The 20500-nt window shown below is 38.6% G+C and overlaps 1 protein-coding gene across 5 annotated transcripts in view; it reads left to right on the top strand.

Annotated features, from left to right (window-relative positions):
- Positions 1–20500, top strand: part of HECW2 (HECT, C2 and WW domain containing E3 ubiquitin protein ligase 2) — a 435976-nt gene that overhangs the window by 239394 nt on the left and 176082 nt on the right. The window contains exon 1 of one of the 5 annotated variants that reach the window (XM_010860872.1): positions 12935–13369. The exons of 3 other annotated variants lie outside the window; for them this stretch is intronic. The gene's annotated coding sequence lies outside the window, so the exon portion shown is untranslated. Of the gene's footprint in view, positions 1–12934; positions 13370–20500 lie in introns of those variants that run through there. One more of the 5 variants, XM_010860873.1, reaches the window with a different exon arrangement.

Here is a 20500-nt window from a genome sequence, read left to right as displayed (position 1 = left end):
ACAGGGCAGAAAGTGAAGAGGAACTAAAAAACCTCTTGATGAAAGTGAAAGAGGAGAGTGAAAAAGTTGGCTTAAAGCTCAACATTCAGAAAATGAAGATCATGGCATCTGGTCCCATCACTTCATAGGAAATAGATGGGGAAACAGTGGAAACAGTGTCAGACTTTATTTTGGGGGGGAGGGCTCCAAAATCACTGCAGATGGTGATTGCAGCCATGAAATTTGGAAGGAAACTTATGACCAACCTAGATAGCATATTCAAAAGCAGAGATATTACTTTGTCAACAAAGGTCCGTCTAGTCAAGGCTATGATTTTTCCTGTGGTCATGTATGGATGTGAGTTGGACCCTGAAGGAAGCTGAATGCCGAAGAATTGATGCTTTTGAATTGTGGTGTTGCAGAAGACTCTTGAGAGTCCCTTGGACTGCAAGGAGATCCAACCAGTCCATTCTGAAGGAGATCAACCCTGGGATTTCTTTGGAGGGAATGATGCTAAAGCTGAAACTCCAGTACTTTGGCCACCTCATGGGAAGAGTTGACTCATTGGAAAAGACTCTGATGCTGGGAGGGATTGGGGGCAGGAGGAGAAGGGGACAACAGATGATGAGATGGCTGGATGGCATCACTGACTTGATGGAGGTGAGTCTGAGTGAACTCTGGGAGTTGGTGATGGACAGGGAGGCCTGGCATGCTGCGATTCATGGGGTCACAAAGAGTTGGACATGACTGAGTGCCTGAACTGAACTGAGGTACAATTTATGATACATTTACTGTTATGGCACTTATAATTAATCCTTTGAGAGTGTGATGAATGCTGTGGGCCCTCTTTACAGGGAAAAATAAAATGTATACATACATACAAAGTTTACTTTCTATTATGGATTTCAGTATCTTCAAAAATCTACCCTTAAGGATCCAAGGATTTGAGCTTTAGAAGGATTATTTAAGATCCTAAAGCAAGTTTGCTCCTAACCATAAAGGGGAATACTGGTTCATTCATTTACCTCTTTTTAATCTTAACTCTTAAGGAACTTCATTATTTTGTTTTGTTTAAGGTTATGTTTAATTTTATTTCATTTTAAACTAGTTAAAAAATTAATGCCAGCCATTCTCTGTATTAGATGGTACACTCTTGGCAGTTTAGGAAAGTTCACCTTTTAATATCACACTAAGCTTCCAAATCATGGTTTACAGAGAGCTTTAGTGTAAGGATATTGCCATACTAATGACGCGTCCAACCCCATCTGAGTCTGGTTTCTGGGAAACTCTTGCCCTCCTGGTCGGAGGTAAGTGTCTGCTTCCTGACTCCCCAGAATTTCTCTTCTACTTTTACTAATTTTGACATAAGAAATATTTTCTGCCTATTAATAGACTGGAATCTGTCCCTTGGTAGTCCCTTGTACCATGATAAGCTAGTGAACACCTTGAAAATTCCAGTGTTGATTCATTTTTAGTGGACATTGTGTATGGACATTTACCTTGTTTGCTATACTGATTCATAACTTGTTAACAACAAAGGTGCAGAAGCATTATGAAATGAAGATAAAAATTTATTAGCAACTGCTGTCATAGCCCCCATGGTCAGAAGGACATGTTGTACTTAATTGTTTTTTCATTAGGAGGGATGAGTTTGTGGTGAGTGATCTTTACAATCAGTGACATGATAACCATGTGTTATTATCAGTGAAGTCTGCAGTCAAAGAGCGTTGTCTATAAAGGACTTTTTAGTTTCCTAAGGATCATGCTTTAAACATATATGCTTCCTGAAAGTGAAAACTCGTTGAACTGAGAAGGCCAATAGGAAAAACTTAATGTAATCTTCAAGGGATCCTTGTGAGGAGAAGCAGTTCTGAATGGTAGAGTAAGGATCTTCAGAAGTGTTCAGAGCCACTGCTGAGTTTTCCAAATTTGCTGACATATTGAGTGCAGGACTTTTACAGCCTCATCTTTTAGGATTTGAAATAGCTCAACTGGAATTCCATCACCTCCACTAGCTTTGTTTGTAGTGGTGCTTCCTAAGGCCCACTTGACTTCACATTCTGGGATGTTTGGCTCTAGATGAGTGATCACACTATTGTGGTTATCTGGGATAGAGAATCAGTTCTTATTCATTTAATAAAAAATGTATATTGGATGTATCCCAGTGCTGGATAATTCTTGGAATATGATGATTAAGAAAGTATCTTCTGTGTTTTTATCTCAAAGAACACAGACTGATAGAGTGGATTGAGTATGACAGTGTATCCACATGGACCAGATTTTCTAACATTGGTGAAAGAGGACATATTGAAAAATAGAGCTCAAGTAAAAATACTTTGCATAATAGCTGACATATAATGGACCATATAAATTTAAAAAAAATGTAATCTTGATGAAAAATGTAAAACTTGCTTTTTCAATAAAATTTATTCAAGGGTTTTTTTTTTTTAAAAGAGAAACTGGAAATATCTATGGTCATGAATGTTTATTGATTTTACTATGATTTTTCTGTTGGGTTATATGTTTATATGTATATGTGTGCGCACACCTCTGTGTTTACAGTAGAAGGTAGAGAGGCACTGAAATAGCCTGGGAATCTGAATTCTTTGAGTATATTTATGTTTGATTTAAATTGATGTCATAATTCCATTCGGAGCAAATTTTTCTTTGAGTTGTTGAATATGCAGTACTTGGAGTTTTAAATATAATTTTAAACTCAGAGTCAAACTAGTTTTCATGTGACATCTTTTGCTTCAATTTTTTTTTTTTTTTTTACAGTTCCTTTATCAGATACATCTTGAATTTGTGTTTTTTCTCCTGAAGGTGTTTTTGTGATGGATGATACTTGTGGTTTTTGGTATCTTGAGACAAGGTTTATGGATAATGTGGGTTAGCTACAAGGTCACTATTTTTGGCCAACTCCATTTGATAAATAACAACTCCTTTTGAATGAGTACTTAATAAATTCATGCTATAAGTAGTATCTTCAAGTGTCAGGATAGATAGATTTGTAAGGGAAACTTCATTTTTAAATTTATTACTGTTTCTGTATTTCTCTGTCACATTAGGCCAGATTGAAGCCTCTCTTTTCTAATCATTAAAGTAATGCAAGTTCCTTCTGAAAAGTTAGAAAATATGGAAGAATACAAGGACATTTAAGTCTGCCTGCATGCATGTGTGTGTGCTCGGTCGTGTGTGACTCTTTGCGACTCCATGTACTATATAGCCTGCTAGGCTTCTCTGTCCATGGGATTCTCTAGCAAGAATACTGGAGTGGATTGCCATTTCCTCCTCTAGGGAATCTTCCCAATCCAGGAATCTACCTCGAGTCTCCTGTTTCTCCTGCATTGACAGGTGGCTTCTTTACCATTGAGCCACCTGGGTAGCCCCTTAAGTCTTCCTGCCAGACAATAACTACTCTGAATATTTTGAATATTCCTTTTACAACTTTATTTTTATAAATTTCATGTGTATGTTTAAGGTCAATTAAGCTCATATTATGCATATATCTCTGGGCTTCCTGCATAGCTCAATTGGTAAAGAATCCTCCTGCAATGCAGGAGACCCTGGTTCGATTCCTCTGTTGGGAAGATCCTTTGGATAGGGATAGGCTACCCACTCCAGTATTCTTGGGCTTCCCTTGTGGCTCAGCTGGTAAAGAATTTGCCTGCAGTGTGGGAAACCTGGTTTCAATCCTTGAGTTGGAAAGATACCCTGGAGAAGGGAAAGGCTACCCACTCCAGTGTTCTGGCCTGGAGAATTCCATGGACTATATAGTCCATGGGTCGCAAAGAGTTGGACACAATGAGTGACTTTCACATACATATAACTCTGCAGTACATTTTCCCACATATTAGTAATATATTATGAATGCTTCCCATGTCATTAAAAATTATTTGGGAACATAGTGTAATAACTACATAATTTTCTATATAATGGCTGTGTCATTATTTACCTCTTCATCTTTTTGGACACTTTTCTAGTTTCAAATTATTGCAGTTCATGAGACAAGGACCACTGAATTTATATAATCTCTGATGCCACATACTTCTTGACCATACATCTTATTTTGCTTATTAAAACATTTCTTTCATATACAAAATAATCTGTAATTTTCTGTTATTTATGGTATCCCCCACCTTGTACTGAAGGAATTCTTCAGTGCTGTACTGAAAGGATTCTTTACTGAAGGAAGTTGTTAAATTTAAAAAACAAAAGCTTTTTGAAAAGAGATTGTTATTTACGATGTTTATACATAAGCTCCAAAACAGATTAGAAGGTAAAATGACAAATCCTGATGATAGCTGTTCATAATGGAAATGCTTGCAGGTCCTTAAATATAGTTTGGTAGGAAAGGGCGGCAGTGAATCAAGTTGTTACAGTTTGTTCCAGGAAGGGCATTTTGGATGAATGCCATCTACTTTTACAAATATGTCTTGTGATTTTAGTTTTATTTTAGTTTTATCTACTCTGCTTTCCCAAACAGATTGCCGAAGCTGAAGCAAATGTATGTAGTACAATAAAAGGAATTGACATAATTTTAATTTCTTTAGTAAAAGGCAATTCTTTTTCTCCAACATTGTTACTTGAATTTTAATGAAAGTACTAAATTGAAGCCTGGTTGAGTCATGTTAGCTCCAAGTGACTTCTGAAGTTAGTTCATCTAGCCAACTGCTTTCCTAGTGATTGTCATTAATCTACTTAATATTCATATTTGTCACCAAAATAAAATTCTGAAAACTTCTTCAAATAATCCAATGATTTAGCGTCTTCTCTATTGAGAGTAAAGGCAACACTTGAATCTGAGAGTTTGCCAATAGTGAGTGAGTACTCTGTGCCAGGCACACTGTCTCCTTGCTTTTTATAGCTTTACCATCCTCTCAAAATTGTGCTGGTTGTACATTGTTATTATCCCCATTTTATAAATGGGGATGAGTGAGCTGAAGTTTGTGGAAGGTTACTCATTGGGCCAGTGTCACACAGCTAACAGGCATCCGTTTTGGCAGCAGAACCAGTGCTTTTCTGTGCTGCCTTCAAGCTGTCAGAAAGTTCTTAGTCATATAAACTCACTAAATGAAAAAACGTCTTAAAATGGATTAAAAATGTTAAGAAAACAGAAATAACAAATTTAGTGTGTGACATAACTTCTAAGCAACACAGAACAAACTTAGATATTTAAAGATGTCTTTATTCTCTTTTAAAAAGGGAGCATAATTAATTTAGAGGAAAAAAAAAACAACCTTAATTTTTCACTCTTCCTGGCTAGAGATCTTGACAGCTAGGAGTGCAATTGCTATTATTGTGAGTTTGTCTGTTGTGTGTACAGATTCATGCTCCCAAATTCTCCATTCCCACCTTTTATAAATATCATATTTAACTGGGAAGAGGAAAAGTTATTTTTGGCAACACTCGTAGAGCAAAAGTAGCAACTCAGTGGGGCATGAAGGGATATACTGACCTGAAACAGAAACTGTAGGAATGTGCCTAGCGTTTAGGTTCAGTTCTGTTTAGAATGTGGGTCTTCAATAAGAGAATTATTCAGATTTTACTAGGAGACAGGAAAACTGCAAAATGAGATCTGTGTCTATGTAAATATCTATGACTGAAATAATGTGCTGATATTTTGTGCTTCTTATTATTGTTGTCATAGCCAAAAATAGCAATTAGATAGCTGTTTAGATATCATTAGATAGCTGATAGGGACCCAATGCTAAGAGGACCAGGCTGCTTTCTTGAGAACAGCCTGAAACAATAGTTTCATGTCAACAAAGATTCACAGATATAATATCTATACAGTAGATGTGGTGATAAAAGTTCATCACTGAATTATCCAATATTAAAATTCAAGGGTTTCTTTGCAAGTTGAAAGATACACATTTACCGTGAGTGAAACAAAGACTGCTTTTTGTTCCTGAAAGTAAACTTCTAGGAAATTTTACTAAAATATCATTCTAAGAGGTGGTACGAGCTAAAAGAAAAGACGGTCAGTTCAATGTAACAGATAGATTGGTGCATTGCTGACAGACTCAGAGTGAGTTATTATGAAAAGTTAAAGATGTTAGTTCAGACATTCAGTCAATAAATTGTTTCTGGCCCCTAACCTTTGGAAATGGTGTTATAGAAAGCCACTTTTTTAATCAAACCCTGGGGTAGGAGGCTCCCAAACATGACCGATTCTTCCATCTAGAGTTTACCAGAGTTTCTCAGATTACCTGTGGTTAGTCAGATCTATCACAGACACTGATCATTTGTAAATTAGAATAAAAATAAGCTACTAGAAGAATGAAATGGAGTAAAAAATAAGATCCACAAAATATAAGCCCACATTTTTATTATTGTATTGAACAGACTTAAAATTACTCTTGACAAATTTCTGTAAAAGCTTGTGAAGGCTCATGTGTGATTTCTGTACTTTTCTCAGGTCATTAACAGCCAGCTTATGACCCAGTGCTGACCCATGGCCCATATTTTGAGGAACACTGTTCTAGATTTGAATACAGACAGACACTTTTTTTTCTCATGTTAGTGTCCCTTCCTATCTCTTCATTTTCCCTGTACTTGTTTGTCTTCTTATTATATAGTTTTCCTCTTAAGATGGATTGGAAATAATTAACATGAAGATTGTTAGGGTAGGGAACACTGCAAAGGTACAAAGAAGCATGTTTCTTTTTGAGTTTTCTACTAAAACAAATTCACAAAATCAAATGTGACATTTACATACATGTATACCTCACATACATATACACATATTCGGTCTATTAGATCTTGAGATTATAGGTCAGTGTGGTTTAAGGACCACTGGTACCAGAGTTAGCTCGGGTAATTGTGTAACAACGAGGACTCCTAAGATCCTTATGTCCACTGAATCAGAATTTCTCTGATTTGCTCTGTGAAATGTAGTCTAAAGTTTAAACATGAGCCTCACCAGGTGATTCTAGTACACAATGGAATTTGAGTTGTACTCTGTCAGGGTTTTTAGAAATCTCTGTGTTAGAGTCTACATTATCATACACTGAGGTGGTATATTAAAATGCCAATTCTGAAATGTCCACTAATGTGAATATATTGGAGTCTCTCTATAGGTGCTTGCAGCAGAGGATCTCCAGGATGTTATCGTATTGATTGCTATCTCAAGCGTGTGTGTGTGCGTGTGTGTGTGTGTGTGTGTGTTAGTTGCTTAGTCGTGTCCAACCCTGTGTGACCCCATGGACTGTAGCCCACCAGGCTTCTCTGTCCATGGGATTCTCCAGGCAAGAATACCGGAGTGGATTGCCACTCCCTCCTCCAATCGCAAGCATTAACAAAGCCTTATTGAAAAAGCGTTATGTTCTCATTTTTAGACAGAAACACAGAACACACACAAATATAATAATTCTGCATCCTTCTCTATTGTAATAATTGTGCATCTTTTTCATTTTATTTTCAGAGCTTTCATGCCTAAAATCTATTCTTTAATTCACCTTGCTTTATAATAATACAATTTTATTTGGAATAAGAACTAGCATAGCAACAGAATCCAGTAAGCATGTAATTAACTGGTTATTATGAATTGAATGAGGCTTGTGGGATTGTATATAATTGTATATAATATGTTAATATTTCTTTTAAAAACACTTGTCTTTACATTAATCTGAACTTAATACAAAATGTATTGATAAGGAAAAATACTACATTTTTAGATGTTATTACCAAATTAACCCATATGGAAAAATAGTATATTCTTAGAGCTCTAAAATACACATCAGTCAAATAAAAGAGATTCCACTATAGCTGTATCTTTAGTTCATTAGTGGAAATGACTTTTTTTTTTTAAAAAGAAACACTTATTTGTTTATGCCTTTCAGAGTTTTAGGCACATTATACTGTGTGTATGTATTTGTCAGAAAAGTAAGGGTCATTTATTCTTGTTTATGAAAGCAGAGAATCAGAATCCTGGTATTTTGACTTGAATGGGCATTGATAAAGAGATTTCCTTATTCATTTAGGATAAGAAAATCAGTTCTTTGGGGACTGTACTCTTTTCCTAAGCGTAATGATAATTTCCCAGGTAAAACTGCAAAACCGTAAGGAAGTAACAGGCCCATACTTATCTTTACTGGACTGTGAGTAACCCAGGAATGTTGCGGATGTGAAATTATGCAGGTTATTGGAAAATCTTCCTTTGAGCTTTTCAACCTTGCCATGTGTGCCCTTGATCAAATTACTCCACCTCTCCAAACTGTTTCCTTGTATTAAGGATAGCAACACCTCTCAGAATTGCTGGGAGAACTCTATCAGTTAATGATTCTGAAATATCAGCACAGTTCTTGGCAGTGGTGAGTGGTAGGTAGTTATTGCTGGGAATTATATAGCAGTGCAGAATGTGTGGATAAGCTTTGATGTCATGTAAACCCTAGCTTTGAAATTCAGCTGGTTTCTTGCTATGTAATTAACAGCAAGTAATTCAATCTGTCTCTCCCCCATTTAATTTGTGAAATAGGGATTGTAGTGACAATTCCAGAAGATTATTTTGAGGATAAAATGAGGGAGTGTGTGCCTGGCACATAGAAGTTTCTTAATAGATAGTAGATGATAGCCATTATTATTTTTATTGTATTTGATTGCTACCACTTTCTAAGCTAAATTAAAAATATATATATATGAAAACATGTTTCATATACATGTGTCTCCTTGAGTTTAGATTTGAGGGTTCTCCCCCTGATCTTTTAGCAGCTGTCTCACTTTAAAATTTATTTTCAAAAGCTTTCTGATTTATACACAAGCCAATATGTATTTCCATTGGAAGATTTTGGGAATCCGAAAACAGAGTGATGATGAAATGAGCATTCATCTGGCTGCTTTATGAACACAATGTTGAAGAGAAAGCAGGCAGTTCAAACTGTAGCAGATAGCAGACACTTGCTGCAAGACTTCAATAATGCATATGAGTGATGTCAGACTCAGGCATGCAAAAGGCATAAACACAAAGGAAAATCATAATGGGCTTTTCAGGAAAAGGGTTGTTGCTTCCTGATGTGCTAACCTGGATTCTGTTTTGTGCTTTGGTGTCAGCATAAAGATAGCTGGCAGAGACACTGTTGAATTTTTCCATTGCCAATTTGTATTATAATCTGAGAATTGTGTTTTGCTCTTCTCTATGCTATGCTATGCTATGCTAAGTCACTTCAGTCGTGTCCGACTCTGTGTGACCCCATAGACGGCAGCCACCAAGCCCCCCCCTCCCCATCCCTGGGATTCTCTAGGCAAGAACACTGGAGTGGGTTGCCATTTCCTTCTCCAATGCATGAAAGTGAAAAGTGAAAGCGAAGTCATGTCTGACTCTTAGCGACCCCACGGATTGCAGCCTACCAGGCTCCTCCATCCATGGGATTTTCCAGGCAAAAGTACTGGAGTAGAGTGCCATTATATTCTGTGAACTTTGGGGAAGTAAGCTACTTTAGTTAAGTAATGTCTTTAATCACTTTATTTAATTTATGTGATTAATTCATTCAGCAGCCACAAATCACAGTTCCACCCACAGCAGCCTTGCTTAGAATGCTGAGAACTGTGATCATCAATTGGCCTTTCAGAACGAGAGCTTAGGAAAGGCAAAAGGGACAGTTTCCATTCCCTTATTCTTAAGCTGCCTTTTCTCTCCCTATACACTGATGCTGAAAATGTCCAGTCTGTTATCTTTCCATGGCCTCATCTTTCCCCCACTATGTGCTCCAGTCACACTGGTCTTCCTTCAGTCTTTGAAAAGGTCATGTTGTTGGATGGACCTAGAGACTGTCATACTGAGTGAGGTAAGTCAGACAAAGAAGGAGAAATATCATGTGACATCCCTTATATGTGGTATCTAAAAAGTATCTTACAAAACAGAAAGAGACTCACGGACTTCGAAATGAACTTATGGTTGCTAGGGTAGGGGTGGGGAGGGATAGGGACTTTGGGAAGTTCATGTCCACACTGCTATATTTAAAATGGATAGCCAACAAGGACCTATTGTATAGCACATGGAACTCTGCTCAATGTTATGTGCCAGCCTGGTGGGAGGAGGGTTTGCAGGGGGAAATGGATACATATATATGAATGGCTGGGGCTTTCCTGGTGGCTCAGATGGTAAAGAATCTGCCTGCAATGCGGGAGACCTGGGTTCGATCCTTGAGTCGGGAAAATCCCCTGGAGGAGGGCACATCAACCCACTCCAGTATTCTTGCCTGGAGAATCCCTATGGACAGAGGAGCCTGGTTGGCTATAGTCCATGGGGTCCCAAAGAGTCGGACACAACTGAGCGACTAAGCTCGCATATGTGTATGGCTGAGTCCCTTTGCTGCTCACCTGAAACTACCACAGCGTTATTAACCGGCTATACCCCAATACAAAATAAAAAGTTTAAAGCTTGGGGGAAAAAAAAGTAGAAAATAAATGAATAAACAAATTGCAGAAAAAGAAAAGGTCATGTTGCTTCCCATCTGACGGCTTCTCCACAGCTCTTGGCTATCTGGAAAGAGCTCTCTCTTCTCTTCCATCCCCTCCCCCATTCCTAGTCATCCTTCAGGATTTAGTCCACACACCAACTCCTTGAAGAAGCTTTCTCTTATTCTCTGACCTGGGTCGTGTCCCCAGCTCAGCCATTTCCTTACCACCTTCTCTTTTGCCTTAGTAGCGTGTATCATAATAACAACTAAAGAATTTATGTTTGTTATTTTATGTTTCTCTCTCTTTCTAAAATAGAAGCTCTGCAAGAAAGAGCAGGAGCTGTTTGCCTTGTTCACATATGTTTCCCAGTGCTGGTGCCAGATGATAACATAACAGGCAAAAAAGCTAAGGTATTATATGGATACAAAATTGACATTAATGTGCTTTACCATTTTATTTGTTGCTGTTGATTTTTTTTTTTTTGGTGTTTTCTTCAAAGGTGTGATTTAGAGGAAAGAATGGCATATGTAACTTTCAAGGTCTAACACTATTTCCCTTTGGTTGTATCGTCTTATTACAGTAGATTACTGTGAGTGAAGAGGTACTGGCTATGAAAGGGTATATGTGATGGCCTTAAAGCTAAGCTGTAACAGTCATCTTATCTCCCTGGCTCCACTCTGTAAGTTTCTTTCTTGATCAACTTGAGGAGATCTATATTCCATTATGACAAAGTCTTGTGCTGTGAGAAAGAAGATTTCCTTTACATAGGAAAATAGCCTGTCACCCATGAATGTCAGTGACACATGGATGGACCAGAACCTAGAGTTCAGCTAAGGTGGCATATCTGGAAAATGTTACAATATTGGGAAGGCAAGGAATAATGGCTTAGAGGGCCAGAGTGATGGGAGCATCAGGTGGGTCCAGGGACCTGAGAGTGAGCGGAGGTAAGGGTTAAACAGACTTGGGGTGAAAACAAAAGTGCTGACATTGTTGAGAAGACTTATTCATAGGCTGTAGCCATCTTTCATGCCAACAATAGGAAACATACTCATCTTTTCTAGCTTACTTTTTCTAATCTCCTAATGGTGACAGAGGCTGCCTTGGTCCTGATGGCCACCTATTAATCAGTGAGGACACTGGCATTTTCACAGTGTTATTTGAGGGAGGCGGTATATTGTAAAAGAGCTTGGGTTTGGGTCTATTCAGATCTGACTTTAATCCTGGCTATTATCACTTCCTCTCTGTGAGTCTCCGTTTCCTCATCTGTGAAAAGTGAAGAGTTAGTCACTTCAGTTGTGTCCAGCTCTTTTCAACCCCATGGACTGTAGCCCGTCAGTATTCTCTGTCCATGGAATTCTCCAGGCAGGAATACTGAAGTGGTTAGCCATTCCCTTTTCCAGGGGTCTTCCCTGACCCAGAGATTGAACCTGGGTCTCCTGCTTTGCAGGCAGATTCTTTACCATCAGAGCCACCAGGAAGGCCCTTCGTCATCTGTAAAATAGACCTAATAACACCACTGACCTCAGTTTTAAAGCATGGTTTAGAGCATTCATTAGAGACTATTTTTTAAAGCATTTACTATGGTTCCTGGTACAGAGTAGGCATTCCATACCTGCTTGCTATTATTGTTGTTTGCTAGGACACACCCAGAAATCCACAATGCTTTGCCTTAAGATGTGACTGGGTTTGCATGTCCAGTAGAGGGTGGGCAGGGTGATGGCGGTTCTGGAATACCAAGCTTGCTGTGGTCACTCATTCTATTCCAGAAACAGTCCAAGTTCTGAAGCTTCATGGCAAACTAAGTCTCAGTGGAAAGGAAATTACAGCCACCAAATGTAGCATGGAGCTTAAATCTAGTCTGTCCCACTTCACAGCAAAGCATGTGACAAATGAGGCATCTCATCTTGCTTTCCTGGAAGTTTTGCTGGAAAGAGATGGTCTTGTAGCCTTTGATTGCATTCACCCAATTCAGCCAGTACTTCAAAGTTGCGACAACAGCCCAGTGTGCACAGAGTTTTATGAAGCCCATTTCTCCACTGAAGAACAACACATCTGACTAGAGAGTCTCCCACCACAACTGCTTCCTAGAGTAAGATAGCAGCACCAGCTAAATTGGTAACTGTATCTATTTTTGCTTTAGAAGTAAGGTCTGAAAATAACCTCTGGATTGATAACCACATTTAGGGGTTTTTGTGAAAGCAGTTTGATATATGAAAAAGTTTTAGTGCTTGTTTAGTGTGTGTTTGAAATCACAAATCCACAGACTCCATTCTGGATTGGCTAGGATGCTGTGAGCCTATTTCAGTAACTTAAATGAAGGCTGTATCTGATTAATTATAACAGTAAATTAGACTTCCCCATATAGTGGCCACTCTTTTCTGAGTAAGTCAAACAGAAAACCCCCCTCTCTGTGATAACAGCTTATTGACATCAGGCCACTGTGTGCGCGAGTGTATGTGTGTGTGTGTGTGTATACCCACAGAACTCGTTCTTTGGAATTCTCCCATGGAAAAGCAAAGGAAGGAAGTGAGGGGAGGATGGGGCGATTGCATCCTGTGCTTGACAGGGGCGTGGCCACGGCTGCCTCAGCCTCAGGGACACTGGTTCATGATTGTTTTTTCACTTCGGATGCCTCAACTGTGGTAAGTCTTGATGAAAGGCAGTGGCAGCTCTCAGTTCATAGCTGGACAGAAGTCTCCATAGTGGCCTGCCTGAGTCCCACTCAGTATTTCATTTCTAGAACTTCGGGGGAAGAGGAGCAGCAAGAGCTTCAGGAGTGGACCTGCAGCTTCTCCCCACCACATTAGGACTCCAGATCCTCTTAGACTTCGGTTCTGGCCACTCCTATGAATGAAATTGCCAGTGGGCACGCTAGGTGCATTGTTTTAAGGAAAATGAAGTGTTTCTTCCTGTTGCTTCCTAAATCTGATTTGAAATGATGGATTCTGCCCTGGGGAAAGCAGAGATGAACTCTTTGGAATTTTTTGAGGTAAGGTATTAGAAAGTTCTGTGAAATGAATTCCACTGTCTGATTTCCATGTCCAACTGCTTGGGATTTACGGTTCTCTCTGCCTTTCTCTTTGAAAAATTCTTAATACTGTCCATTCTCAGCTTGGTGAGGAACAATTATTAACAAATTATCTGGTGCATTTATCACGTTTAGTCATTTGACATCTCGACATAAGAGATCAGTGCTGGGATTAACGCTTTTGTGAAACTTTTACAAACATCTATACAGTCCCCTCACTGTGAATTTCTAGAGTTTCACTGGTTTTAGATGAATTATTTTACTGTGATGTTAAGTACAGGTTCTACCTACAAGAATGCTTTGAAAATGCCGTTAGACTGAGTGAAAATAGATTTCATGACAGGTCATCTGCCTCTGGAATAACAGTGTTTTTGATGGATTTAAAAACTGTTCTCTCTGGGAATGAGATGTTAAAACCGATTTATTTGTAATGTAATATTTTTGTGGAAAAGTATTCATTCATATGAATTCACATTCTAGAGAGTAATGATATAACAATCTTACAAAATAATTGTAACTCAAGAATAAAACCATGTTTTAAAAAGATATTTTCTTGTGGCATCTGTGGCAAACTGGCCAAGTTTTCTATAGACCTTCTGAGTCTGCTATAATTGTTTAGAAACTGAGATGAAGGCAGGGAAAAATTTCAATTCTATTTTAATTTTTCAAATGAAAAAATTTATTTTTTTGGTTACGTACCAAAAATGGTTCTCAAAGGGGTTGGGGATGTTATTTTTTATTGGCATATAGCATATTTAGCATTTAGTGCCTGAGAGCCAGGAATCCTTAACTGTTTGTATAATGTACTGGACAGATACTTACGAAGAATTATCCACTAGAATGCCAGGAGCATCCTTATTGAATAACATGCTCAGTTTAATGAAAAGGAAATTGATGATGTAGTAAAGATTCAGGTGAGCAATCTAATTTCTGGGAAGGTTATCAATCTTCTGATAAAGCCATTTTGGGGCAGGACCCAAGGGAGTAGCCCCTTCCTCAAAATTATTCTTTAGAATCAGTAGCAGTAACTGTTCCAGAAAGATTGCTCCCACATGTTCCTGATTTATATTTTCAGAACTCGTTTGGATTAACTCCGACAAGTATCTGGTTCACTTCGGTAAGGGCAATAGCCTTCTTTAAATAAAGTTATCTATTACACTTTCCAGTCCTTATTATAAGTTCTTTTTACTGAGCTTCTTAAGATCAAAGTAGTAATTCACCCTGGACCAAAGGATGGTTTGGTACTAAACATTATATTTTATGATGGTATATTTCCCAGGATCTTCAGTTATCATATCCAGTGTAAAAGAGACATCCTGAAGGATTTAGAGGTTGCTTTTAAACTTCTTTTAGTATTAGAAGGAATTATCTATGAGTGAGAGCTTAGTGTATTCATAAAAAATAATCAGAGGAAAGAAAAGGAGGATATGTAGTCAAAATAGTGCGATTTCTGGTGACTTTTTAGGCACACAGTGGGTGACAGAGATTCCTAAGTTGGAACTGTATTCAGTCTTGGATTTATTGTGTATGGAGATGAGGGTGCCTCTGCCCGTTTCTTTCTTTCTTTCCTTTTTTTAATACTTAATTGGCTGTGCTGGGTCTTTTAGGTATAGCCTGTGGGAGCTAGTTCCCTGATCAGAGACCAAACATGGACCCCTTGCATTGAGAGTACAGAGTCTTAGCCACTGGACCACCAGGGAAGTCCCTACCTGACTTTTTTTAAATCCAGGCTTAAAGCTCATTGAAAGAGCTTTCAGCTTTGAGCGACCCTCTCTCCAAGAACTAGGCAGATACTCTATGTGGGAGAATGTGCTACATGGCTTAGTACGTGGCATAATGTGCTATTAATATCACTGTACTGTTGCTGCCTGATCATTTGGCATCCTTTGCCTAAGAAAGAAAAATTTCCAAAAACATATAAATAAGTATGCTTTTTTGCTTTAATTGTATTTTTGAAAAATCAGAATAAAATAGTTTCTTTAAAGGAAATATATTTAAAAAGTTAAAACTAAATAAAGTTGGGAAATTGTGCTTTCTGAGTATTAAAGACATAGCTCTTTTTAAAAAGGATGAAATAGATTTAGAAACCTAGACATGTGGCTCCTAGTATATACCATTTTCACATTCTATACATATGTCCTCCCTATAGAGTTCTGAGCTAGGAGTGCTAATATCATTTTATGGAAGAAAGAAATGGAGTATTTGCAGTTTTAAGACTTGCCCAAGGTCATACAGTAAATGGGAAAAATGGACTTTAAACTTAGGTCTGCTATTTTATGAAGTTCTAGGATCTTAGCATCACCTAGCAGCCACAGCCTGGTAACATGGTTATCACGCAGTATAGTACTTTCATTGCACCTGTAATAAATGGTATGTACCTAAAAACAAAAAAAAACATACTTCTATTGGTGAATAGAGGGTCCTTGTGGACTAACTGCTAGTGACATATTAAATATGCTGCATTAAGGATTTTGTTGAATTACTAAGTAATGGAGAATCAGAACTTTCTGTATTTGTTGATTAAGGTTGAATGTGGGGATAGTTGGATTTTCAGGAGTTGTTTGAATAAAGAAGGGGGAAGGAGGAGAATGGTGAACTTAGTGAGGGTGATGGTTGGGCTTGGAGAGAGTTTAGAGGCAGATGAGTCACCTCCCAGGGTCACTGGATTGAAGAGCCTGGAATTGGTTCAGAGCCTTGTGCTCTAAGGGTGGATATTTATAGCTTCGGTGGCTCTGTCTGCACAGGAAAGATGGCGATGGGAGGAAGGTCATGTTTAGGTTATGGCTCCAAGGCTTGTGCTGGGCCTGGGCCTAAAACATCATGGTGCACCATCCTCTCTATCCTTGTACAATGTACTCTGTACACTGCAGCCAAAGGATTTTTTTTTATTAGATGCAGATCATGTCACTTTCCTGCTTTGAATTCTCCAGTGACTTTCCATTATCCTCCAAGTGAAATCCAGACTCTTCACTGTGGTCTAGATAGATGGTGTGGCATAGCATTGAGAAGTGTGGCTTCTGGAGCAAGATAGCCTGGGTTCGCGCTGCACATACTAGTTTTGGGATTTGTAATGCATTTCTTAACTTCTTTGTGCCTTAGTTTCCCTATTATTAAAAATCTCATAATGATACCTCAAAGGATTGTTAGAGGTTGCAATGAGTTAATAAGGCAACACAGTAGAACAATGCCCAGTGCAAGGTAAACTCTCTAGTGTTTATTACTATCCATGTCTGCAAGCTGGCCCTGCCCACCTCTCCCAGCTCATCTTCTCCTACTCTCTGCTTCATCATTCACTCTGCTTCGCTTTATTGTTCCTGGGAACGTGGAGGGCTTGTCCTGTGTCAGGGTGCTTGGATTTTCCTTTGTTGCAAATCTCCCAGTTGAAAACATTCTCACTTCATTCATGGCCCTGTTCAAATGTTTCCCTCAACAGCCAATGGAAAATAGTATTCTTCCACCAACCTCACTCCCCTCCTGCTCCCTGGCTGTATTTCTTTAAGTCATGTTACCACCACCTGACTTTACATTATATCTACTATACTACCTGGCATGCACATTATTTTGTGTTTGATTATTCATCGCTTTCCCCACTGGACCAAAGTCTCCACAAGGACAGGGACTTTGACTCTCCTATTCCCCCTCAAATGCCTGTCACTTAGAATATGGCCTGCCAGAGAGGGTTTTCTCAGTAAATATCAGTTCAGTTTGGTTCAGTAGCTCAGTCAAGTCCAACTCTTTGCGACCCCATGAACTGCAGCACGCCAAGCCTCCTTGTCCATCACTAACTCCTGAAGTCCACCCAAACCCATGTCCATTGAGTTGGTGATGCCATCCAACCATCTCATCCTCCGTTGTCCCCTTCTCTTCTGGCCCTCAATCTTTCTCAGCATCAGGGTACTTTCAAATGAGTCAGCTCTCTGGATCAGGTGGCCAAAGTATTGGAGTTTCAGCTTCAACATCAGTCCCTCCAGTGAACACCCAGGACTGATCTCCTTTAGGATGGACTGGTTGGATCTCCTTGCAGTCCAAGGGACTCTCAAGAGTCTTCTCCCACACAACAGTTCAAAAGCATCAATTCTTCGGTGTTCAGCTTTCTTTCAGTAAATATGTGTTGAATTAATTTTGAATTTCATTTCCACCATCACTTCTGTAATTGTTTTCTTTCTGTTTTTAGGCCTTAAAGTCTCCCTTCTAACTTTTGTTAGCCTGTCATAGTTTTGCCTCAAATTATGGACCTTTAGAAAAATATCATTTACCTACTATTTCTCATGAAAGTTCTTTAATAATAGGAAGTTTTGTTTTAACCTGTAAGCTTTGGTACCAGGAAGGGAATTGTGGTTTTTCAGTGTCATTGTTACATAATATTCCTAAAGTGGATCTTGTGCCAAGGTGTTTACCAAGATACCATATGCTGACCATGCTTGACCCTTTAAAGGAGTTTAGGCTTACATTCTCATTGTAAAAGTATAATTGCTGGAGGAAATATAGCCATGCAAACTGTTAGGGAAAATTATGTACTGACAGCAGTGTATACTTCATTTTTAAGTCTCAAATTTTACAGAGTGCCTAATTCCTGCTTATATTTCTAACATGAAATTGACTAAAACTATTACAAATTGCATATTTTTTTCACAATGATATTTATTATAAATTTTTATAATAGCCAAATAAAATAGAGTATTTGATGTAAGTAAACTTTTAGTGATTTTTCCATTTGATGTATTATCAAGGAATTTGAGTTTCCTATAGAAAAACATTCAGCTGAGGAAAAAGATAAATCTTAATTTAGAAATGCTCTGAAAGTCTTCATCAGGAAAAAATCTTGTTTAATATGTTTCAAAGACCTTTGTGAGAAATTGATCATGTGTTCTGAGGAAAGCTAATTCATCTTTTTGTGCATTGGTGTGACAGCCTGTAAGATATAAACAGAGTTGAATGTCAACTAGGCATATCACTGTGATTGAATTAATACAAAATTATAGTTATATAGATTGAGAGTTTAAGTAAATTGATCTTGTTAAGTTAGTGGAATAGAACTTAGCAATATTGTCCTTGGTTTTCTCTATTTTGAAAAAGACATAGATCTCTTTAAAAAAGGTTTTATGCATTCCTTGGTGAGAATTTTTTTCCTCCTTTGTATATTTTAACAGTATAATACTGATATTCACTTAATGCTATAGCATCATAATTAAAAGAATATATGAAGACATCTCTTACTCAACTAAATATGAGCACCTACTATGTGCCAGATATTGTTCCAGTTACTTAATATACATCAGTAAACAGAATAGACAAAAGTTCTTGACCTCGTGGGGTTTACCTCTTGGAGAGGAAGACAGTATACAAATATATAGATTATATACTGTGTTAGATAGTGATAGGGTTTTGGAAAGGAAATTGAGTAGGGTAAGATACTCCAGGAATGCTAGAGGCAGTCAGGGTAGATTTCATTGAGATGGTTATGTGCAAGCAAAAAAGAAAAATGATTTAAGGAGAGGACTGATCCATATGGATATATGGGCGGAAAGTTTCAGACAAATAGATCCTGAGGCAGAATCCTGAACAGAACTTTGAGGATACTGCAGAGGAGGAAAAAAAAATGTTCCTCTATTCTCTTAGGTTTGGCTACCAGGCCTGCAAATTAGACTGACAGAAGACAGATTAAGAGGAAAAAGGATACACAAATTTTAATAACTGTTAAAATTTTTATTTCTACTTACACGAAGCCTTCTTGTACATGAAGACCAGAAAGAGTGATTAAACTTGGGCTTATATGCTACTTTAACAAAGGGCAATAAATTGTGGAGACGTAACTAGACAAAGGGAGTAGGAGTTGGCTTCTAGGAGTGGTAAATTGTGGGAAGGTAAATATATGGGGGGAACTACTGGCAGATAAGGGTTTTTAGGAAGGTTTGTTATGCAGACTGAAGCTAGTTCCTTCTCCTTTGGTGAGTAGTGATTGAGTCATTTTACTCTTTCTAGTATGGAAGAGGAAGACTTTAGAGATGAAAAATTGGGTCTTGCTTTTAGATTTAAAGAAGAGAGCAGAAAGCTAGTTACTTTTAGCTCAGTGACATATTTTGGCATGGTGTACTTGGATCCCCTTCACTATCAGGGAGTCCATTGTGGCTGGAGTGGATAGAGTGGGTACAGGGGCAGAGTAGGGAAAGATGAACTCAGAGCTGTAATTTTTTGAGGGGTGGAGACCGGGGCTGCCAAGTCCTGTAGGACACTGTTCACCTCTGTAAAGACTTTGAATTTTACTCTGAAAGAAATAGGGATCCATTTTTTACATGTAAACATTATGCAGGCACGTGTGTCTGACTCTTTGCGATCCCATGGACTGTAGCCTGCCAGGCTCCCCTGTCCATGGGATTCTCCAGGCAAGAATACTGGAGTGGGTTGCCATTTCCTCCTCCAGGGGATCTTCCTCACCCAGGGATTGAACCTGTGTCTCCTGTGTGTCCTGCTTTGGCAGGCGAGTCTTTAACCACTACACCACCTGGGATGCCTGTGTTTAAAATGAATTCTTCTATAAACCCTCTCTGACTGAAACTCTTGGGAGGTATTTACTGAAATGAGTCCAAGTATTTCTTCTCACTGATCTGTTGGTGGTTCCCTCACTCCTTCCTTGTCAAAATGAGGGTTTAACTGACTAGTTTAGGATCAGGTATTTTATATAGGAAGTTGCTTAGCAGGGCCTCCAGCCTCTGCCCAGCATGTATGGAGGTCTGAATGTTGAGGAGACCTCAGGGGTATGGTTTAGGACTTGGTTATAAATTATGTCACCCAGCATGGATCTATTGAAACACGTAATTTGGATTGAGCTCTACCACTCCTGGTGAGGCCTCCTGTAGAGACAACAATAACACACTTCTCTCATACTGTGGGTGTGTATGGCATTGAATCAGTATATGCACCCCACTCCACTCCCCCATCCCCATGCCAAATGCTCCCTTGTTCCCTTGCAGGCAATGAGACACGGACTTCAGTGCAAACATCCCCAAGGGCAGACCTTTCCCTCCTGTAAACGTATCTTCTCAGCCCCTGTTGCTTTTTCTGTCCTGTAATGTGCTACTGTCTTTTTCTCTC

This window comes from Bison bison, unplaced genomic scaffold, assembly GCF_000754665.1.
Source record: "Bison bison bison isolate TAMUID 2011002044 unplaced genomic scaffold, Bison_UMD1.0 scf7180017864471, whole genome shotgun sequence".
In the NCBI taxonomy this organism is placed as follows: Eukaryota; Metazoa; Chordata; class Mammalia; order Artiodactyla; family Bovidae; genus Bison; species Bison bison.
The sequence above is the reverse complement of the archived record's forward strand: the minus strand, read 5'-3'. Positions and strand labels throughout refer to the sequence as shown.